Raw genomic sequence first — 21132 nt, forward strand, 5'->3', positions numbered from 1 at the left:
CCCTCCATAAAGTTGTGTACATCCAAGATGACCTTCCTACCTTGAATAGTTTGGGGTCAACTTGAACTAGCAATCTAAAAGAGAAACTTTCCATAACCTATTGCCAACTACTTGAATCAGTGATTTCCAAAATGTGGGCCATAGACAGCTGGTTGGTCATGTGTGACTGGCACTCCTCCATTCTCATTGCTATTTCAGCCTGAGCCCTGCTAAAAATATACCAAATCATTTCCTAATATTGCATTCTCATGTGACCACTAGCTGGTGTTGAAATGGGGATGTAAGAAACCCAAAGATGTGAGAGGTGGAAGAGTGTTGCTCCATGCATCAGGAGACAGTAAAGGGAGGTATGGTTGACTTCAGGAGAATGTGAGATGCAAAACCAGGCTCCCACCTAAGATAAAGCAAAACAATGGGATGTACTAGATAAGTGTATTCTTTCAGTTAAGGCTGCTGAGAAGCATGTAGATTGTTTTTATGATTTGGTGGGGTGTTTATGTTTTCTTCTGTCTATATCCGTAGCCCCCCTATCATTCTGGGACATACAGTGATACTCTGTACCAAGGAGTGTGACTCTGCTCAGCTGTCAGGGTGTCTGGGCCTCAGGAAGTATGGTCAGACACCCAGTGGTACAGAGGTACCTCAGGATATGCAGCAAAGCACCTGTGCCATCCAAGCAATAACCACTGCCCTTTGGGCACCTGGGCTTGTGCCAGAGCAAGGTGCATTTTTGCTTGTAGTTAAAACTGCCGACCAGCCTGCCAGTGCCCCAGAACACGCAGGCCATGGCACGACCCAAACATTTCTGGCTCCCCCTGGGCTGCATGCCTACCATGCTGCAGGTGGGGTGCAATGGGGTGCAGCCATCTGAGGAAACAGATGGATCAATACAGATCTGTAGGTCTCTCCTATCACCAAAAAATGGGAAAAGGGAAAAGCAGGCGTGAGTAGTTTTCATAACAGCATAAGGAATTCCAAGGGGTGGTGGCAGGGGGGAGTATGGGAGTGTGTAAATCTGTTAAAATAATTTTATAAAAAAGGATATGAACCAGTCAAGCCTCAGTTTATGTTTGCCACTTACATTTGCTGTCCTTGACAAAAATAGGTGGTAGGCTATTGCAGGCTTTAATGCCCTGCAGATCCTTGATGGTGTATTCCAGAGAGGACAGGATCCTTTGGAAGGCTGCAGAGTGATATCACCCACCTCCAGATTGAGAAGGATTTGAAAGCCTGTTCCAAGAAGATCTGGGGCTGCAGGCAGGACAAATAAAGCTCTCACATGCTTTTCAGCCAGGCAGCTGCATGTAGTTCAGCAGGAAACTCTTTGTACTATGTGACCAGGTCACAGGCACAAACAAAAGGGCACTGAGAGACTGAGTCAACAGCCGGTTCTCATGTCCCTCTGTGCCATATTCATGTCTCTAAAAATCAAGTTCTCTTAAGAGGAATTTGACATCATATATGCTGTAACACTTGCTATAAAAGAAACAGTAAAACATTCAAAAAAAGGCACGCAGTTCCAAAAGTTTTACTGCTTCTAAAACAATAGCTGCAGACTACATTTCCAACAAGCAGCAGCCAGGATTTTAACCATGCTGCTAACACTAATCCCCCTGAAATTTCTCTTAAAGATAATTCAGGAGGAGGTCTGAACTAGCCTATTCCTTTTAAGAGAAAGAAACTGAAGAAAAAAGCTAAAGTTGAACAGTCACCTGAAAGAAGTGAGGAAAGGCCACTTCTAGAAGGGACTTCACTGACCATACTGGATTTAGCTACTCAACCACTGTTGAAAAACACAGGTTATTGAATCCTCATAAAGGTCTGAGAACATTGGAAAGTAGGAATAGTCACTGTTAAATGACAGCCATGTGCTGTGCAGAGTAGTGGGAGCAGGGTCTCAGAAACCACAATGTCCAGCATTACCACTCATTTGCCTTCACAGCACAACAATGAAGGGAAGGAAACACTGCAAGAACGCAGTTTGGAAGAGTCTGTTAAATGCATTATAAAATGTATTGCTGTAAGACTGCAGTTCAATTTATCCAGGTTTGTATTTTTCTTGCAGGAATTCTTTTCTTTACCAATGAGTGCATCACCATGAAAAATTTTGATTCTGATAACAGAACCCTTTAAATAAATTATCTTCCTTAGCTAAGAAACAGAAATGGTTTTGGGTCTCTGTACTTCTAATTTCAATGAAGACAGAGTAATAAGGCAACAGCTTCTCTAGTATGACACACAAGTTTTTCTCTGGTAAAACATACAATTTTTCTCTGTTGCAGTAAGAAGAATAGACTCCTCTTCCTCCTCCTTACTGTTGAAGACCTGCACAACTTAGGAAATCTTCCCAAGAAAATAAGGAGAAGAATATTACAGCAAATTTGTCTGGCTGAGTCAGCAACATCTGTTTGAGCAAGCCTATGCAGTGCTCCAACACAGAGGTGGGAGGATTTCTTTCTACCACATCCCTCTGGGGAGTGAGCTGCAGAGATCATCCATATAATACCACCCTCTTGCAGGTGGAATTGCAACTCATCTTTGTAGTCAAAGCATAGGTTTAAAATCTGACAGAAATTCTGGTTGTGTGGAAAAGGATCTGTCATCTGATAGTCTTCTTGCTGTTGAAATCCACTTCTATTTCATAGGCTCAGAAATAGAGAAAACAAGGTGCCACCTAGAGCAGGAGGTGGCTGGGGAAAGGAAGCAGTCCAGGCATCACGATGAGCCATAGCACCATTGCTTGTGCCTTGTGGGGGAGAAAGAAGAGGACTAGCTGCTCAAGTGGCTGTCCTCCATCTTTCCTGTGGTCAGACTCACAGCAGGGTGGTTTCCCTCTGCAGGGAAGAAGTCTGCAGTATATTTTCACTTCTGTGGGAAGACTGTTCTCTGAGTCGAGCAGCCTGTAAATTATCTTGTGCCTGTCCTGAATGGGCAGAAAGTTTTTCTGGGCACCCATGCCCTGGTTGTGTATGAAATTGCCTGCTGGATCATGTTATGTTACAGACCGGTCCTTTCATCAACAGAGGGTCTGAAATTCAGGAAGAACTTCAAGCAAACCGCCTAAGGTTACTGGCTGCCTTCATGTCAGCACCAAGATTGGAATACCAGACTAGCTGGCCTCAAGTCAAAGGTTCAGCTCCACCTATCCTATATATAGATTATTGTATCATATGCTCCCCCTTATTGCTATGCAACTGGGTGTCAGAGCAAAAACACAATTAAACACTGGTCTTGGGCCTCATTGAACCAGATGTTGGGAGTGTTTTTCTCCATTGTGCTTGTCTAAAATGCAGCCACATTCAGTAATCAACACTCAAGCTGATTTTTCTAAATAGGCTTTTGACCTTGACTTCTTAGGACAGGAATTTGCTGCAATTCTTTCTTTGAAAAATCTTGAATAATTTGATTACAGTAGGAGCTGATTAAGCCTTCTGGTTTCAAAGCCAAGTATTGCATAAAGCTGAGGAAGAGACCAATAAACATGGTTGTTTCACAGCCACTTGTAACTGCTTATGAAAAGGCGCCAGTTCTTGCCAGTGAAGCCCAGCATCCTGTGCTCCTACTGCAATCATCTAGATGTCAGCAATCCCTAAGGATTGCTCAAAGGCTTTTCTCAAGGCTTGGGATGATAGCACCTCTTTTATACCTGGTCTAATCCTCTCTTATAGTTCTTCAAATTGGTAGTCAAGTTTCCAGCCACTGAAACATTACCTTTATACACATGAAATTGTTCTGCACAACAGCATCTTGAACCACTGATAATAGTTTATTTCTGATGTGCCCTAAGGCAACATCCTGGCAATAGTAAATCCACAGAAATTTACCAATGACTTCGCTCAGACTTATTTTTTTCACCTTAGGGGCCTTGATCATCCTGATGACAAATAAGAGAAAAATTTGCTCCAGGTTGCAGACTTGGTTTCCAGAGCCTTTTTCGCTTGCCTTATTAACATTGGTGAGTAAAGTAGAGAGATAAAATTCACTCACTGAAGGGTTCTTCTTTCTCATGTTTTATGCTTTTGATCCATATGAGTACCCAAAAGAAATTGGTTTTCAGCTATTGATTTAGCTCAGAAACATAGCAGGGACTGCCACCACAATCACCTGTGAGGAAGCACAGCCTGATGGTGCCATCCTGCTTTTCTCTTGATATATTTCCCCCTCTCTAATTTTCAGTCATATGCCTATTTTAACCGTATGTACACAAATCCAGAATTTGTCTGTTTGGGACTTTACATTACTTTCATTACAAAACTGTGTAAAAAAGACAGCAAATCAATTTCATAGTCAGTGCTCACGCAGCAGGAGACAATTCATACTGACATCTGATACCTGCTGGCTGCTGCTTCCAATTATGCCAGATGCTTGAGAGTGGGACTGTCGAAATAACAGTGTCGATGGTGCAATCAAACTAGTTAAGATTCTGGAAGCGTGTTGTGCTTGGTTCAGTGCGTCATCAAATTCCCACCATAAGCAAAATAGTGACACCTACTCCTTTTTTGTTAACTTCTTAACCAGCAAAGAGATACCCATTAATTCAATGTAAAGTTGCATCCTTGGATACATCTACCCCAAGGCTAAATATCAAAAGATTGGAAGGAATATGAATCAAAAGTGAAATAAACATGCTAAGGACTTATAATAATACATCCTTACTAGATTCTGCTACAAGGCTGCATTACAGCCCTCAAGGCAAGACCATGTGTACTGCCTGTCCAGTTCCTTGCAGCACGCTAGGGAATTCTCCTGTCATCAGAAAAAAAATTGGTGAGCCTGAAATTGGCAGGAATAGTAGGAGAATAATAGGACAGGGTGTCACTGAGGGATTAACTGACCAGCAGAGACAAAGATCATTTCTCTTCATTTGAGGCAGAAAGCAGAGGACAAGTTTGGCTGGATACACAGAGCAGAGTACCCATGAAGTCTCTTCTCTTATCTCCCTAAAATACTAAAAGAGAAACAGAACACTGTGGTGCTGGCAAAGCAGATCCTTCTTCATACTGACTGTCATCTCTCAAAAAAGCCAATCAACTGATAACAGTTGCACATACACAAAAAGAAGAAAATCATTGGGCCCACCCCTTCCATTTCCCATTCTTCCATGAAAAGATCTTTTGGAAGAGATGTCATCAGTCCTCTTTCTTTCTCTTTTCTTTTTATCCCTTTCAGCAGCCTTCAAGCCAAGGCATCCTTCACTGATTAGCCTCAGAGATCAAAATTTTTAGCATCTCCTGAGTAAGTTGCATCATAAATCACATTGTCCAAAGACATGAGAACAGGAGCACAGGGGATCAATTTAGCAGAGTCCAAAGTGGAACACCACCAACAGTTCCACTTGGCCTTACCTTGTCAATTAGCACAGGCTGTCCCCAGCAGATACTTAATAAAAAATTATGAACTACACACCACAGATAGCTCCCCCAAGGTTTAATTGTGCTCCCTGCAGAGGACAGAGGATGTCACTGAGGCAGGGAAGTGGGATTCTCCAGGCTGAGCAAGGAAGTTGTAGCAACTTTCTGCATATAACCGCTTCAGTTGAGCAATACAGTCCCACTAAGCACGTGCAAATATACAAATAGCTTCTCACTGGAGGCTTCCAGAAGAGACTGAAATGTCTGGTTTGAGATACTTTTGTTTTGCAGGGAGGCATCACTTGATATACCTGATCTCCAAGTCAGTGCACAGTTACCTATTCGATTTGCAGACCAGGTAAGTGACAGTATGTCTGCAGAAAGAGCATGTACAAACAGTTGTGAAACGGCCACAATTTAAACACTATATAAACACTGTATAAAAAAGCTCAATTGATTTGGCTGGCCATATTCAGAAGCATACTGTTCTGAACTGAACAAAATATGCTGGATTTATAAGTAGATGGTCACATTAATGATCTTAGTATATTTGCAGTAATCACAAATGACAAACGATGCTTTGCAACGTTTTCATCAAAGATTTCTAAATTTACTACATCTGTGCTAATCCTCAATTAATGTTTTTCATAGGCCATGGCGCCTTTGTTAGCAGAACAAATAACTGTCATATTAAATCTAATCTAAATATATTTTTAGGACTCTCATTTAAAATGTTACTCTTAAATCTTTCAGACAATAAGACCTATGGCAAAATGAGTCTCAAATAACACGTCTTTGGCAATAATTTTAAAATCCTTAAAATTGACAAATGCCTCACTCCTAATTACATGTCAGGGTACTTTCACGCAAAAAATGGAGGACATTCAACAAAACTTCAGCCTCTTAATCCAGGTATCTCTGCCTACTTCAGAGGAAAATTCAAACACAGAGGAGAAACCACTGAATCTTCAAATTATATCCAGTTCTACTCATTGACTTAGAGGGGATAGTGTACCAAAAGTATTTAATTAATTATGGACATTAACCACTTTATTAGTGGCATGAGGTAGAAGCCATATGTCAGTGCAGAATGTAGCATATACATTTTGTGAACAATTCATTGTGATGGGATAAAGAACAGTATATTTAGTTTAAATACCTTGACTGAAAAAAACCCTTAAGCATGGTCCAATTAATTACTCCCCTAATTACTCTTGTTCCGATAAGTCATTGACTTACTCCACATTACTATATATTTGAATTTTAGACTTACTGCTGCTAATATAATTAGTACTAAGCTTAGATCTAATATAAACAGAATTAATGCAAATCCAGGAGATATTTAGCATTTAGCTATATCTTATTTTTAGAGCATTAATCAGTTGTCTGACTTTTTTTCTTTCTAAATTATCAATCACACTGCCTGCAAAATCACAAATTATTTCTTCATAATATTTCCAATCCAAGCGTAACTTAGTAAAAAAATAGTTGGGAATGGGGAGAATAGCAAGTGATTTCTTTCATGAAAAATGTAAGTTACAAAGTCTTGCAAGAGACAATCTAAAATATAAGGGTTGACTTATTTTCCTAATTCAAAAATCAATTTACACTTGAAAAACATTTGATTTCTAAAACACACAAACACCTAAGGAAACCAAATCTAGATATCTACTGTGTTCAGGAGATCCACATAGAAAACAATTAAAACAAAAAAAAGTGAAAATTATTTCTAACTAGATCCCAGTTGTATTAAAGGCTTGTTTTCCATTCAAAAATTTTCACCATTTTTAACACACATTAAAAGTATAAAAGGATTTACAACAAATTTAAATCTGGTCCTTGTACTACAACTTTCTTGCCTAGCTTCTAGACAGTATAGCTCATGTTTTATTAAAAAAAAATTAAAAACCCAAACACACACACACACACAAAGAGACACAAGCTTTTAGTCCAACAAGATTACCTTATGCCTAAAATTAAATTACAAAGAACAAGTGTAACTACCAATATGTGGATGCATGGAAAAAAGCACAAGGGCTTCAGTAATAAGACCAACACCTAATTTCAGGCTCCAGTGCTTTACAGCTTCTGGGAGGCAGGACTTTGCTAGCAGGTGTGACCAGAGAAGAAAGATCTAAGATGGTGCAAAAAAATTTTGAAGAACTGTTTGTCTCAGTGTGTTTTGTTATTTATGCTCAACCTGTCCCAGAGTCACACTGTATAGAGATGTGATGATGAGGGAGAGGAAGCAAAATATTTCTTTAAAAAGTTCCTACATGTTTTCAAATCTCCACAAGAGATGAAACTCCATGCAGTTCCTTGGACAGCATTCATGTCATGCTTCCTTCTGCACACTCAGGAATCCCAGGCTCTTACGTACATATTGTCAGAACTCTAAAACACCACAGAACCCTGATTAATTCTGATTAATTGTCCAAAGTCTTAATCAATATTAAATGAGCTAATTGCAACTAGTTGTCCCTGTGGGACTGTCAGAAGGCTGATAAAGATCAGTCAGTCAGTTGCAGGTACAAGCCAGCACAGATCCTTACTCTTCCCTAAAGAACAATTTGCGTTGACACTAAACCTCAAATTGCCACTGATGGATAGCGTGCTACGTGTACCTCCCTTAATCTCTGCAAGAATCATAAAATATTTACCTCCACAATATTGGCCAAAGGAGCATAGAACTGCAACAGAGCAGTGTTTCCTTGTGCTGCTTTCAGCTGGGGTAGAGTTAATTTTCTTCACAGTGGCTAGTACAGGGCTAGGTTTTGGATTCATGCTGAATTGATTGATAAAATACAGATGTTTTTGTTATTGCTGAGCACAGCTTATGCAGACCCAAGGCCTTCTATGCTTTGCTGCCACACTGATGAGGAAGTTGGGGGTAAATGGGAGGCTGGGAGGAGGCACAGCCAGGGCGGGTGACCCAAACTGACCAAAGGGACATTCCCGACCATTTGGCATCATGCTCAGCATGTATAGTGGGGAAAGAAGGAGGAAGTGGGGGGACATTTGGAGTGATGGCATTTGTCTTCCCAACTCACTCTTACACATGATGGGGCCCTGCTCTCCTGTAAGTGGCTGAACACCTGGCTGCCCATGGGAAGCAGTGAATTAATTCCTTATTTTACTTTGCTTGTGTGCATGGCTTTTGCTTCCCATATTAAACTGCCTTCATCTTGACCCACAAGTTCTGTACCTTTTATCCTTCTGAATCTCTCCCTGATCCCACTGGTGGAGGAGGTAGCCAGTGGCTAGTGGGGGGTTAAACCACAACACTGCCCCTATTTCTACCCCATTAACCACATGGAGTACATGAAATAGGATAGCAGAGATGTTGGGCCATCTTCAGTCTGTTTCAATTCACAGTGTCTCCTTTTGAAAAAAAAATGTATGATAAATGTATACGGAAAAAATAATTTTGAAATGTCATATCCCAGCATTCAGACAGGGGTATGATAGATATATAGATTTTCATGTCTTGCACATTGTATTGCTAGTATAAATCATGACAGCAGTGAATTAAGACATAAATAGGAAAGAGAGAGAGAGAGAGACTGGAAAAGAGTCTCATGAGCTAGGGACAGTGGAACAAATTCATGCTGCAAGAAAAAAATCAATGAAGAGAGTGAGTGCTTCTTTCACAGAAGCTTTACCCACCCACAGCACGATGCAGCTTGGTCCATTGACTCTTTCCAACTTAAAGCAATTCGTAAAAGCTAAACTGCCAGTATGTTCTCTGCCTCTGGGAAAAATGAGAAGCATTTGTATGAATGGCTTTCTGAGGTTTCTGATACCTGTCAAGGGCACACACACACATATGACTGTTTGCGTGAGGTATTGTTACTAACTGCCATCTTTTCTTTTGCAGAAATGTTCAAGTGCTCCAGAGTTTTTAATGATGTCCTTTGAGTGTGCCTCTCCATAGATGAAAAAGGGGAGAAATAACATAAAAAAAATTCTTCAGCAGTGAGAGCTGGAGGATCAGCTCAGCGGTAGAGCAGGAGTGTTGCCTGGAGAATGCCTGCAGAGCCCCTAACACATCACTAGCCCTGGATGTGCACAGAAACATTTGGAAACCTTGCCTTGCATGCATTTCCTTTCCTTATATTTTTTGCATGCATCTGTTCTCATTCAAGTTCTACCAGATGAGCAACTATCATGTAATGACAAGAGTTTGAAGACAGTTCCAGCTCTCTGTCACAAAGATGCTCTGTGGTATTAAAAGATATAAGGAAAAACAAAGGAGTACCATGATTTGCTCTCAGGTTTTTTAACATGGAATTTGTAACTTTTGTTATGCAAATGCCTCCAAAATGTGCACATTTTCTGCATTCCCTTTTCATGATGTATCCTAAATTTTCAGGTAAATTTTTGGGCACATATTCACAGAATCATAGTATGGGTAAATTGGAAGGGATCTTAAAGATCATCTAGTTTCAACTTCTCCACCATCAACAGGGATGTCACCCACTAGATCAGGTTTCTCAGGGTCCCATCCAACCTGGCCCTCAACAATTTTGGAAATGGGGCATCCAAAACTTCTCTAGGAAACTTGTTCCAGGGTCTTGCCATGCACTGAGTAAAGATGATCAGCATAAAAAACAACATTGATATAAAATCAAAAATTGGTCAGCAGTAATTCTTTAGATAAGACCCACCTAACAAGTGAATGAAGTGCTGGGCTGGACTCGTCACAATGAATAAAAGCTCAAATCTCTAAAAGGGATTACTCACTGTGATCTTATACAAATTGGAAAAAACCAGATACCTGGAGAAATATAGAGTAAATCTAGTTACTTCATAAATGCTTGAAGATCTTTGGTTGCCAGGTACAACCATGATGCAAAATATTACTGTGATTCATTTTTTCTATTAGTACAAATGCAGTAAGGAGTTAAGCAAGTGTTTTGTAGTAGAAGTTTCCAAGAGGCTATATGTGCTGTACTTCTCTGGCCCATAATCAAAATTATATTCAGAGTTCGTGGTAGCAAATTTGGTATGAATGTTTAGATGGATCATAAAAAGGTAAAATGGGAACATTTAGCAACGTTGTGCTAAATCATAGCTGTTACACTTATTCTTGGAGTGAAGAGCTGCTAGTGCCTGACACTGCTGTGTAAAATGTCAAGCATCAACTATATGGATCCCTCAGTTTTTCCCTTGGAAAGGGAAGAAACCAAAATCTGGAAGGCTCTTTTTTTTTCTTTTTTTTTTCCCAGATCAGGCATCTTTCCAAGCTTTTCTGGAAGCTGGAAGGTATATGTATATTTCTGGAAATATACATATACCTTTGCTCAAGCCAATGAAGCTTCATCAGGGAGACAAATATTCCTCCTCCAGCCAGTGCAGCCACAGAGCCTTTTCCCTAGTGAGTGCCCTTCCTGCAAACAGAGCAGTTCTTGATGCCCTCTGTGTGGCTCATCCACTGCCAAGTATGGAGCTAGCAGTGAAGAGATTCCACTGAGGAGTGCAAATCAGAGGGAATTATTTTCTTCAGCTTGTTTAAGGATTTGAAGATTTTTCCCCAGAGCCTAGTTATCGAGAAAAATAGCAAGAAACAAGAGATGCCACAAACACTTTGTCAACTTCAGATGTTTCTGGTTTAAAGATGTTAAAGAAAGCTGTTTCCAGCCAGTGCAATGGTTTTACTGCTAGACTAAGTAGGAACAATATGTTACAATTGAAATGCATTGTGTTGCAAAGTTGGAATCTGCACAGAATAAATCTTATATGGGAAGATTTTAACTGCATTAAATGATGCCTAGTGGGTCAGATGTACCAGCACATGATATATTTCCACAGAAGTAGAGATCTGTGTAACAGTTTGGTTTGTTGATGTGGCTGGTTATTCAGAGCAACCCAAAACCTCTTCAATATGTGCTTAGAAAGCATAGAATAAACTGTCAACAAGTATAGCTTTCTGAAAAAACATAGTTACTGTGGTGTAGACACAGGATAAGTATCTCTGCCATGGATCAAGGATTCAAGGTGCAGCTTGTGAATTCTATTTAAGATCACAGAATTTTTGTACATTGAAACCATTGTGGCTTCAATGTACAAAACCATTATATGCTATAACTCCTTGCCCTATATATATATATATATATTTTTTTTTTTTTTTTTTTTTTTGAGTAGGGTTTACATCTCTGTCTCAGAATAGATTGCTCAGTCAGGACTATCAGCACCAGCATTGACCCTGACCGGGAGGAACAAAATTATAAAGAAATGTTTTCCTCCAAGAGCTTTGAAGAAAAGGGAAAACAGAAGATGAGATAAATCTCAGGCAGCACAGAGAGATCAGAAGGCATTGGTTTGTACTGCAGGACACCATTTTTTTTTGTGCAGGAAAGCTGGTCATGGAGAATGTTCAGTGGCAGATGTTAGGAAAACAAAACTCCATGTTTCTATGATCTCAGCTTATAAAGCACTCCTGCAAAGACCCCATGTCGCAAGAAGACATTCCTAGAAAACAAAGGTAGGAGCCAATCCCTCAAGCCCTGATTAAGACAGCTTGAAGGTGTGTGGCTCCAATTTGGGGGATACACCCAGAATGTGCTGACACATATCCAAGAAGAACAGGCTGAGCAGGCTGTATTAATATGTGCATTCTTAATAGCTGTTCCCTTGCAGCATCTGGTAAGTACTTAAAAGACACTGGAGACTGAACATTGCAGTTTGCACAGTGAAGATGTGATCTTTTTCCTCAGTATTTTACTCACAAAACAACCTAGCATTTCCCAGGTAAGCATCCCTCTTTGTGCTGCATGCTAGAAAGCATCTAAGTAAGAAAAAGCAAAACTGTAGGAAAACCCTTGCAGCAAAATATTCAAGCCTCCTGTTTACTCTCATGCTTTCACAACGTGAATAAAAGCTAGTCATGCACCATAAAAAAGTTGTTGAAGTTGTTGCAGTTGTACAGACACTTTCCCCCACGTATTTTTGCCCATCAAACACAGGGTTCATGTCAATATTTCCATTACATGCCAGTTAGGGAAGTACGTGACATCCTATTTTCACTGGGTTAACAAATTTTCACTTAAAGGGAAAGAAAACCAAAACCCAGAAAATATTAGCTAATGAGAATCCATATGTATGGCTTTATGCCAGAGAACCTCAAATTTTCTGTTTTCTTGCCATTTTTGGAAAATCATTTGGAAGCAATATTTGTGTTTGCTGATATCACAGTAGAAAGCACTGAAGGGATGGCTACAATTAAACACTCTGGAAAGGAACAAAAACCTGCTCCTGATGTTCTGATGCATCCAAAGACAAAAAAAAAAAAAAAACAAAAAAACAGCTAAAAATGGAAAAAAGGACAGTTACCAGTTTATGGACATGTCTTTTCTCACAGGCTTCCCTGGAGTGGGAGCTGACATAATCCAGCTGTCTCAGCTTCAGCACAGTCTAAACCTGGTCAAAAACACACTCTTCACATCCAAAATCTTTCACTTGCTGCTGAGCTGGCTACAAGACTCATTTCAAGATCCTGTTGATTTTTCAATCACTGTTCAATTTAGGCTTCTGTATAACTAAATGAGGTTTTGGTTCCCTGTTGCCCAGGTCATGTTCTGTACTTGGTAGATATTGGGCTGTAGCTTGCACCGAAACACCGAGGTGCTGTAAATCATTAAGTGTCAGGGTCTTTTCATACTATGTTCAGCAGTTCTGAAACACATTACTTGTAGAGATTCAGGAAACATTCATTTCTGTAAATACTGTCACATCAAGCTTAAAAGCATATTTGAACCATTTCTTTTTGATCCTTGTAGTAGTAATTATTTTGGATGTTCATCACAATATGTTCCATTATTTTCAAGACAGAGAGCAGAGCTTTAGATGCACGCATCTCTGTTGCAGTCAAAGCTAGGTGGCAGGAAATAAAGAGAAAGTTTCCCATATGCATATGGAGATCAAGGAAAATTCATGTCTGAACTGAAAAGATTTCCCCACTTTTTCGTGGTCTGGTTAGCATGGTACTCAGAAGCAACAATACTCATGGTGCTTCAAGTGCAGAAGCAAATAGTCACACAGGCAAAAGTACCTTTTATCACTGTTCATTATGAATTCAAATGCATTGCCTTAGACATCACATAAGGTCATAAAAACCCACAGCTATTAACTTATAGACAATAATTACTGAATCTGACCTGAACAAAATCACAGGACTGCAGATAATGAAATCAGACTTCTCTGTGAATACAGGAGAGATGTTTCCAAAAACAAACCAAGGGTCAGAGCACATGGGAATGATGTAAAATAAAATCAGTGAGAACCAAGGCAAAAGGCAGACCTCTCCCACTCTCCCCTTTAGCATGCAGATGTCTTTTCCAGACATGGGAGCAGTGTCAGAGAGTTATTCCAAGCTGTGCCCACTCTCTCCATTCGTGGGACTACAGAGGACACACTTCAGTCTCAGGACACAAGAGAAGCCCAGTGCAGGGACTTCCTTCTTTCTTTGGCTGCATGCCAGCCATTAGAGCTGGCTTAAGCTTTATGCCAAATCCAGGTACCATGGAGCTCAGAGAAGTTTTTTCATTTTTCACACAGGCTTTTGGGGAAAAAAGACCCCAAATCTTGTATCATTTCAAACTTGTGCTAGCATTAAGGAATTTTTTTTCTCACTAATTGTGGAAAATCACAGCATGTCACATTGGCCTTGGTCCATTAATAACATATTGTGTGATCCTATTTACTGGCCCTAGAGAAAACAGATATCAATGATGTAAACATATTTCCCACTGAAAATATTGAAGATTCTTCAATGAAAAAGCTAAAAATAAAATTCTCTTGAAAAAAATTCACTGAGGGTAACATATATACACAGAAAACTAAGAAAAAAAAGCCATAGCATCCCTGTAATACATTTTTCCAACTTAAACTGGGGGAGGGAAAGAAAAAAAAAGGGAAACCAAACTACATCCTATTTCATACCCGCTTCTGAGAAATCATTTCCCTGCAATTCAGGTTGACCTTCTGAATCATATCTGGACGTGATTATCCCCTCAAGAACCCAGAAGAAACGATATACCATGTGTGTCACACACAAATGACTAGCCTTTACCTGGTCCATCCCACTCAGCTTTGCTATTGACAAAACATCATTACAAAAAAGGTCAAAATAACAAATCACTAGAATAGTAGAAGAAGATATTTTCTAGTCAAGAGATTCATTTTCCCTGCAACATAAACACTAACATATGCTACAACATACCCTCAACAAGAAAGCTAAATGCTAGCTTCTACATAATAAAAATACAAATTTGCCAAAGGTCTGTGCACACTTACATAAACTAACAACACGTGAGCCAGGGAACCTCACACAAGTACTAGAGCATATGGTAAATTACAGCAAGAAGGCAGGCAGTCAGGCCATTAGACCTTCAGATTAATTGTGATTATTTACATACTTGCCTCCTATTTTTTCTTCCTCTCTCATGCTCTGTAACACTGTCCCAGGACTATAAATTGAAGCAAAACAAAACCAAAGCTCCATGTTTTCTTGATGTTGGAGATGGCTCTGATGAAAATGACCCTTCAGCACCGTCTTTGAAAACCCACAGGCTGGAGCCGCAGCCCAGCCAGGCCCTCCTCCCTCTGCAGAGGTGACACCATGGAGCTGTGGGGCGTTGTGCAGGCACCCCCACGCCCCAGGAGGATGGATGAGCTTTGGCAGGTCTGGCTGCCTCTTGTCAGATGCTGGTCTGGAGCCTTCCCCCAGTGCAGAAAGCACAGGGGAAGGGGAACAGGCAGGTGCTGGAGCACTGTGCCCAGCCCCACTGTCCCTGCCGCTGCTCCCAGCCTCTCCTCTCCTCTCCCACCAGAGATGTTACTGGCACCATGGCAGGCAGGCTGAGAAGAGCAAGCACAAGGCAGTGGAGCTGACCAAAGGGGGTTTTGTTGTTCCAAACACACTGGGAGGATATCTGCAATGCAGTTCTGCCAGGCCAGCGTATCTAATGAAGCAGCGGCCCAGCAGTTTCCATGTCATCTGCACTTTCTGCCAGCAAAATGTTTTCTCCATCCCTATTTTTGTTTTCATTGTAATCCCTCCTGAGGTGTGTGTGCAAGACAAGGACCCTCTCAGGGAGGCTTGCCATGGCCCTGCTCTCCACAGAAAGGCTCCCAGGGGCCAAAGGGCCCAAAGCAGTGTCCACACCTGAGCTGCCTGCACCTCATGGATACCCTTCACAGCCAGCCCCATGGACAAATGGGCAGTCCTGGTGCCCTGCCAGAGCAGGCCAGCTGTGTGGGTGTGGGCAGTCCCTTCCCCAGATCCTATCATTCTTCCATAGCTGGTTCCACGAGGTTGGCCTGCCATGGCACCTGTCATCTCACATTAAAACCAGAGGCATTTGAGGGACAGAGTGAAATTCAAGCTGAAACCTGAACAAGGCCACGTTGCTCTCCCAGGTGCTTTTGAGCAGCGTCTCCAATGTGCTGGACAGCCTGGCTGCTGCAAGCGGGACATTGCTTTTCCACGTGTTCACACATCCCACCTCTGCAGAGCAAATGTCTGGGGAGGACTGGCCTTGTGGCCACCACCAGCAGATATCAGCTCTGGCTCCTTTTACCCAATCAGTCCCTTTGAGAGGGTAGCAGCTCCATTTTAGCATTGGCCAGCTCACACAACCTCAGCTTTCCAACCCTTTCTCCCTCTCTTCTTATTTCTCTTATATACAGATAAATACTGGTCTAGATACATATTTTGAAAGCCTGCTGATTTAGATGAGCACGGACATAAAATCAATTCCTCAGCCTATGGTCTAACCACACCTTTGTATGGTTTATAATGGAAAAGTCAGTAGTAAAATTAAAAGTGTTGTTAACTTCCAAATGGCACTTTCTGTTGTTTTATGTTTGACATAACTGACCAAATGGGACATGTTCACTTTTAATGGTGGTTTTATTTATTTTTCCAACAGTATTTCTTTAGTACTTTTTCCTTTTATATGACATATTAATACATAATTCAGTGGTTTTATGTCTCCCTCCGCAGCCTGCATGATTTCTTGTGCTATTGAACAGTACTATTTATGACCAAATGGCCAAAATGTCTTTTTTTATTAATCTTTTCTGGTCATGGGTTTTTTCTTGTTTGTTCTTTTGTTTTCTTGGCGTTTTCTGAGCCTGCCAAAGTGCTTCGCTCCCCAATTTCCCTGTCTGAAATAGGTCACCCCAAAGGGTCAGAATTTGCATGTTTACTAAGAAAAGTCAGCCAGTCCAACAGAGGTTGAAAATACAGCAGAGACATCAATGTTCAGAGAGCTGTTATCAGCAAAGGTCCTCCTGCATTACTGTGACACATGAGGGGTTGCACGTGAGCATGTGAGCCAGATGCCCCCATTAACTCTAAGAGCAGCAGCCCAATTTCCTGCTCCCAAGACAGCCACCCCCAGGCACCAGTCCATCTCAGTGTTGCTGTGCCTCCTTCCCGGGGCACTGAATCCAATGCAGCACTGCAGGCTGTGAGCCCAGCTCAGTGGGGCAGGTGAAACCAAGCACCACCTCCTCTGTAAACATTACTTTCAAGCATGTCCCATTTGGTTATCAGCATCTAGTGTGCACTTTATAATTACTTTATCCATAGGTTAAGTGCTCACTGAATCCAATCTTTATATCACCATGTAGCCGCTACATATTGTATATCCTTACACGCCATTTCTGGGTATGGATATTTTCCATCTGTACATTCTCCTCAGGCAATAGCAGAGGACATAGAGACCTTCATTAGCCCTTTGATGGACTACAGACATCCTGCTTGTTAGTCTATTATCTGACTGCTTATCAGTCACATTCTCAAGCTCTCTTATTTTACTTTCACGCTGCTGTAATTAACCTCTGTATTTTTCAGGCACTCATAGTCTTGCTTCAGCCTACATGCAGAGATTATACAAAAAAGGAAGATCAAATATGAATGTTAGAAATGCAAGCCTATTAAAGGCAACCTGTAAAGGACTGTTGTTAAGAGAGGCTAAAAAGTTTATTTCGCTTGGGTTTATTTCCTTCAGGCATTGGCTACCTCTCTTCCAAGTCCTCTGAATATTGCCAGGGAACAAAATCTGCTTGTCTAGTCAGGGCAAATAATTTCAGGTAACTGCTCACAAAAGGTGAGCAGGATTCAGCTGAACTCAGGCAAGGCAGATGTTTTCTTCCTTGTTCCATTTCTTGTGGTTATGTTTTATCTTTTTCCATAATTTTAAGGGATGGTCTCACATGTTGTTCTTCAGAACATTCCTTCCAACTTAGAGATAAAAAAGGGAATTATTTGGAAATAGTAGGGAGAAACCTGATTGCTTTTTCTGTGGGATAAGTTTTCCTCTGCACAATCAAGCTTTTATGATAATAAATATGGTGCTGGAGAGTCCATTGTGCTTTGAAAGGCCTGTGATGGTAATGACAGGTGTGAACATACAAGTTGGACTTTAAGTATTGTCAATGCAGGAAGAGTCACTTCCTTGAGATCTAACTCTGTCTACAGCAAACCTTTTCAGGTTTTTTGTGGAACACTGGAATAACTAACAAGCAAGGTATGCTGCTGCTAAGGAACAGACTCATCATCAGCACTGTGAACTCACAGTAAACAAGAAACCCAGCAAATTTAGAGCAGCCATTACTTCACACGTACTGCTCCTCTAAGGAAACTGGCTCTTGTAAGTTCTTAGTGGCCCATTCCTAGTGTCTTGTGTCTTTCTTGCAGCTCTACTGACTTCTTTTGAAATAATTTCTGAGTTTTTTCAGGATCTCATGAGTCCCTAAGGACCAATTCTCAAAAGAGTTTTCCTCTTTCAATCCAAAGCACCTGCACCCTTCAGTGCATCATGCTTGCTGTTCTCCCCACACCAGAGCTCATCCCAATTTATATAATTATATGTGCTGATATTTCAAATATTTCCTTCTGAAATTGAAGCAACCTGCAACTCATTTCATCATCTGTTTCACCTTATTCAGTAATAAGCATCTGCCAGCACAAACAGCAAGGTGTGAAATGTAGATAAAATCCTGAGATTAATTCAGTTTCACCTCTGTATTTTAAGACAATAAATAATATTATTCCATTCATAAAATGCATTCTGCCTATCATGCTTACCATTATCTTTCTACTGTTAATACTATTAAAGGCAGTGACCCATGCCTGGGCATTTCAGCTCCATGTTACTCAATTTTTTAAATTTTTTTCTTTAATGAAAACCACTTGCATAACTATAATTGTGGTCTACCACGGAGGTCTCCATTAAAATTATCACTTCCAGGGTTTTCATCAGACTGCCATAATTTGTCCCAGACTGAGCACAGCTAAAAGTACTCCTTTCCCCATACCAATACTACGCAGCAGCAGAGCACTGGCCCCAGTGTGTCACCCCTTCACTTTCAGGACACAGCTAGAGAGCACTGGAGGTAGAGCAGACATCAACCCCTGCAGTGTGATGCCCACCACTACCCCCCAGTCTAAGGTCACACTTTGGCCTCCCAAAACTTTTCACAATTTGTCTTCTAAGACTTAAGATTTGAAGGGAAGTTGCTGTGTCTTAGAAATTGAAAAGCCATGTTAAAATTTTAACAAAGGAGATTTCAGCTGTTGCCACCAATTACATTATAAGAGAGCAGTATTGTTTTGCTAGTAAAGACAGTGGTCCCCTTGCATTTCTCCTCCACAGGGTGCAGGACTGCTCCACTGAGAGACCTTAGCAGCACTCTGTATTTTACTGCAGGGATCAGTTGGCTCGACTGAGAGAGAAAAGCGTCACCCAGGAATAAGAGAGGTGCCTTTTGCTATTACCATGAAAACCCACACACATTTGGCCAAGTTATAAACCACAGGTGGTCACTAACTGTGTGTTCCTCATTTTCTGGATGCCTGACTAGAAGCCCTGGGGGCTGATTTGCAAAGTGCTGAGTGCTGGAAGCTGTAATTGAAGTCTCTGGGAGCTGTGCTTTGAACATATATCGAGCTATAAAAACACTAAGTACTCTGAAACATCAAACTGGGGCCCCAAAATCAGTGGGTCCTTTGACCTTAATCTCCCTGTGACTCAGCTCCCCATCTGTAAAATGGGAATACTGTCACCTTCTTGCCTCACAGGGGTGCTGTGAATTTGAATCCTCATGTGTCTATTAAGCACTCAAAACGTTCTGCTGAAAGCGCAGCTGAAACATCCCAGAGCGAATCAATAATTTTGTATTCAGCACACCCTTTGCATGATATGAGGTAAATAAGGCCTGGGCCACACTTTGAATGATATGGCCAGATGCCTCTGAGTATCATGCAGCAGGGAAAAAATAAATAAATGTAAACTCATGTAATTAAAGACTGTCTTGTAATGTGTTTACACAGGGGACCAGAGTTGTGGTTATGTGGGCAATTTTACCCTTGGCATTTCCAGAGCAAGAAAAATAACATTGCTACTGAGGGATGGTGTACAGTGAATTCTGACACTCAGCACTGTGCAGGAGGTAGGTGGAAAGTGCAATGACAAATATATCTCACAAAATGGGTAAGTTAAAGATCATTATTCAGGGGCAAAGCAGAGTTAGGACACAGCGGAATGAAGGATGCCTGCTGAGCCTTTCCTCACTGCCACTGCATTAGGTTACCACTCTAAATTACATAATCTTGTATTTTGCCTTGGGAACTCCTGCCTCAGCACAGGCCACATGTCTACAATATTTTGTTTGTATTCTTCTATGTACTTGCCTAGCTCTTATTTTGCTGCACATTATTCAGTGCCGGCTATGAGGACAGCACTATTAACTTCAGTGTGAGTTCCTTATGGCTCTGGCACTAATTCATGGTTAATTTACTTCCATGGTACATAGAGGCAAGTCACAAGGATATTAAGCTAAAAGGAACCACTAATTTGGGACTCAATTTGATTTTTCAGAGGGGGTGGAAGGCTTTGTCAATCGATGCCATGGCTATTTGCTGGTAGCAGATGAATCCTGAAACTCAAGGACCTGAGGTGCTTTCCCAGGTGCTCTGGAGCAGGGAGGGAGGCATTTTCTGTGATGGACAGAGACAACTGTATTTACTGACACACCATAAGACCATCTGCTCTAATCTATCCAACCTCTCCCTCACAATCCCTCTCTGTTCACCAAGGTCCTTCCTTCCTTCATTCCTCAGGCACTTAAACACAGGCAACTAATTCCTGTCTGGCAAGCCAGGTCCACAGCTCCATCCTCTGTGTATTCTTCAAAACCTGCCTGATCCCACATGTGTTGCCCCAGCCCCTTTCCCAGCAGCATTTCAACTCCTTTGAGCTCTTCTGTCAGCCTTCCCCTCCCCTCCAACTTTATTTTTCTTCTCCTTAAGAAATCTTCCTGTCACCTGAGAAATGTTTATTGAACGTATACATGCTGCAGATTTTCAAAAACAGAAGAATTTGGCTAAATTTGTCAAAGCAGAGAGAAAGATGCAGAAGATATCCCTCTAAAAACATTGTAAGACCCATCTTAAAATACCATCTTTCAGTCAGCAAAGGCTGATCTTTGCAAAGAAAGGATGCCAGAATTCAGCATGTAATTTTCCCTTAACCCTGCTAAAAATTTGTTTTTCCTGAGAACGATGAACTTCATTCTGCAGCCGGCACCCAGCAGAGAAAATTTCAATCAATTTCCCAAAAGCAAGGTTTAGGGAATAAAAGTAAATGCATTCCATAAATAAAGAACAAAAAAAAAAAAAAAAAAAAAAAGAATGTAAGAAAAAGGCTAAGCCTTCTAATAGGGAGAGCTAAGCAGAGATTACAGCCTCACTGGTTATTCATGTGATAGAACA

At 41.0% G+C, this 21132-nt stretch overlaps 1 long non-coding RNA gene across 1 annotated transcript; it reads left to right on the forward strand.

Moving 5' to 3' along the window:
- Positions 1–299: 299 nt before the first annotated feature.
- LOC134416759 (uncharacterized) lies at positions 300–5709 on the forward strand. The gene is made up of 4 exons (XR_010027368.1): positions 300–347; positions 2283–2441; positions 3861–3955; positions 5643–5709. It is a non-coding gene; the product is annotated as an uncharacterized LOC134416759 (long non-coding RNA).
- Positions 5710–21132: the final 15423 nt, after the last annotated feature.

The sequence above is a fragment of the Melospiza melodia genome, chromosome 3 (genome assembly GCF_035770615.1).
Source record: "Melospiza melodia melodia isolate bMelMel2 chromosome 3, bMelMel2.pri, whole genome shotgun sequence".
Taxonomy (NCBI): Eukaryota; Metazoa; Chordata; class Aves; order Passeriformes; family Passerellidae; genus Melospiza; species Melospiza melodia.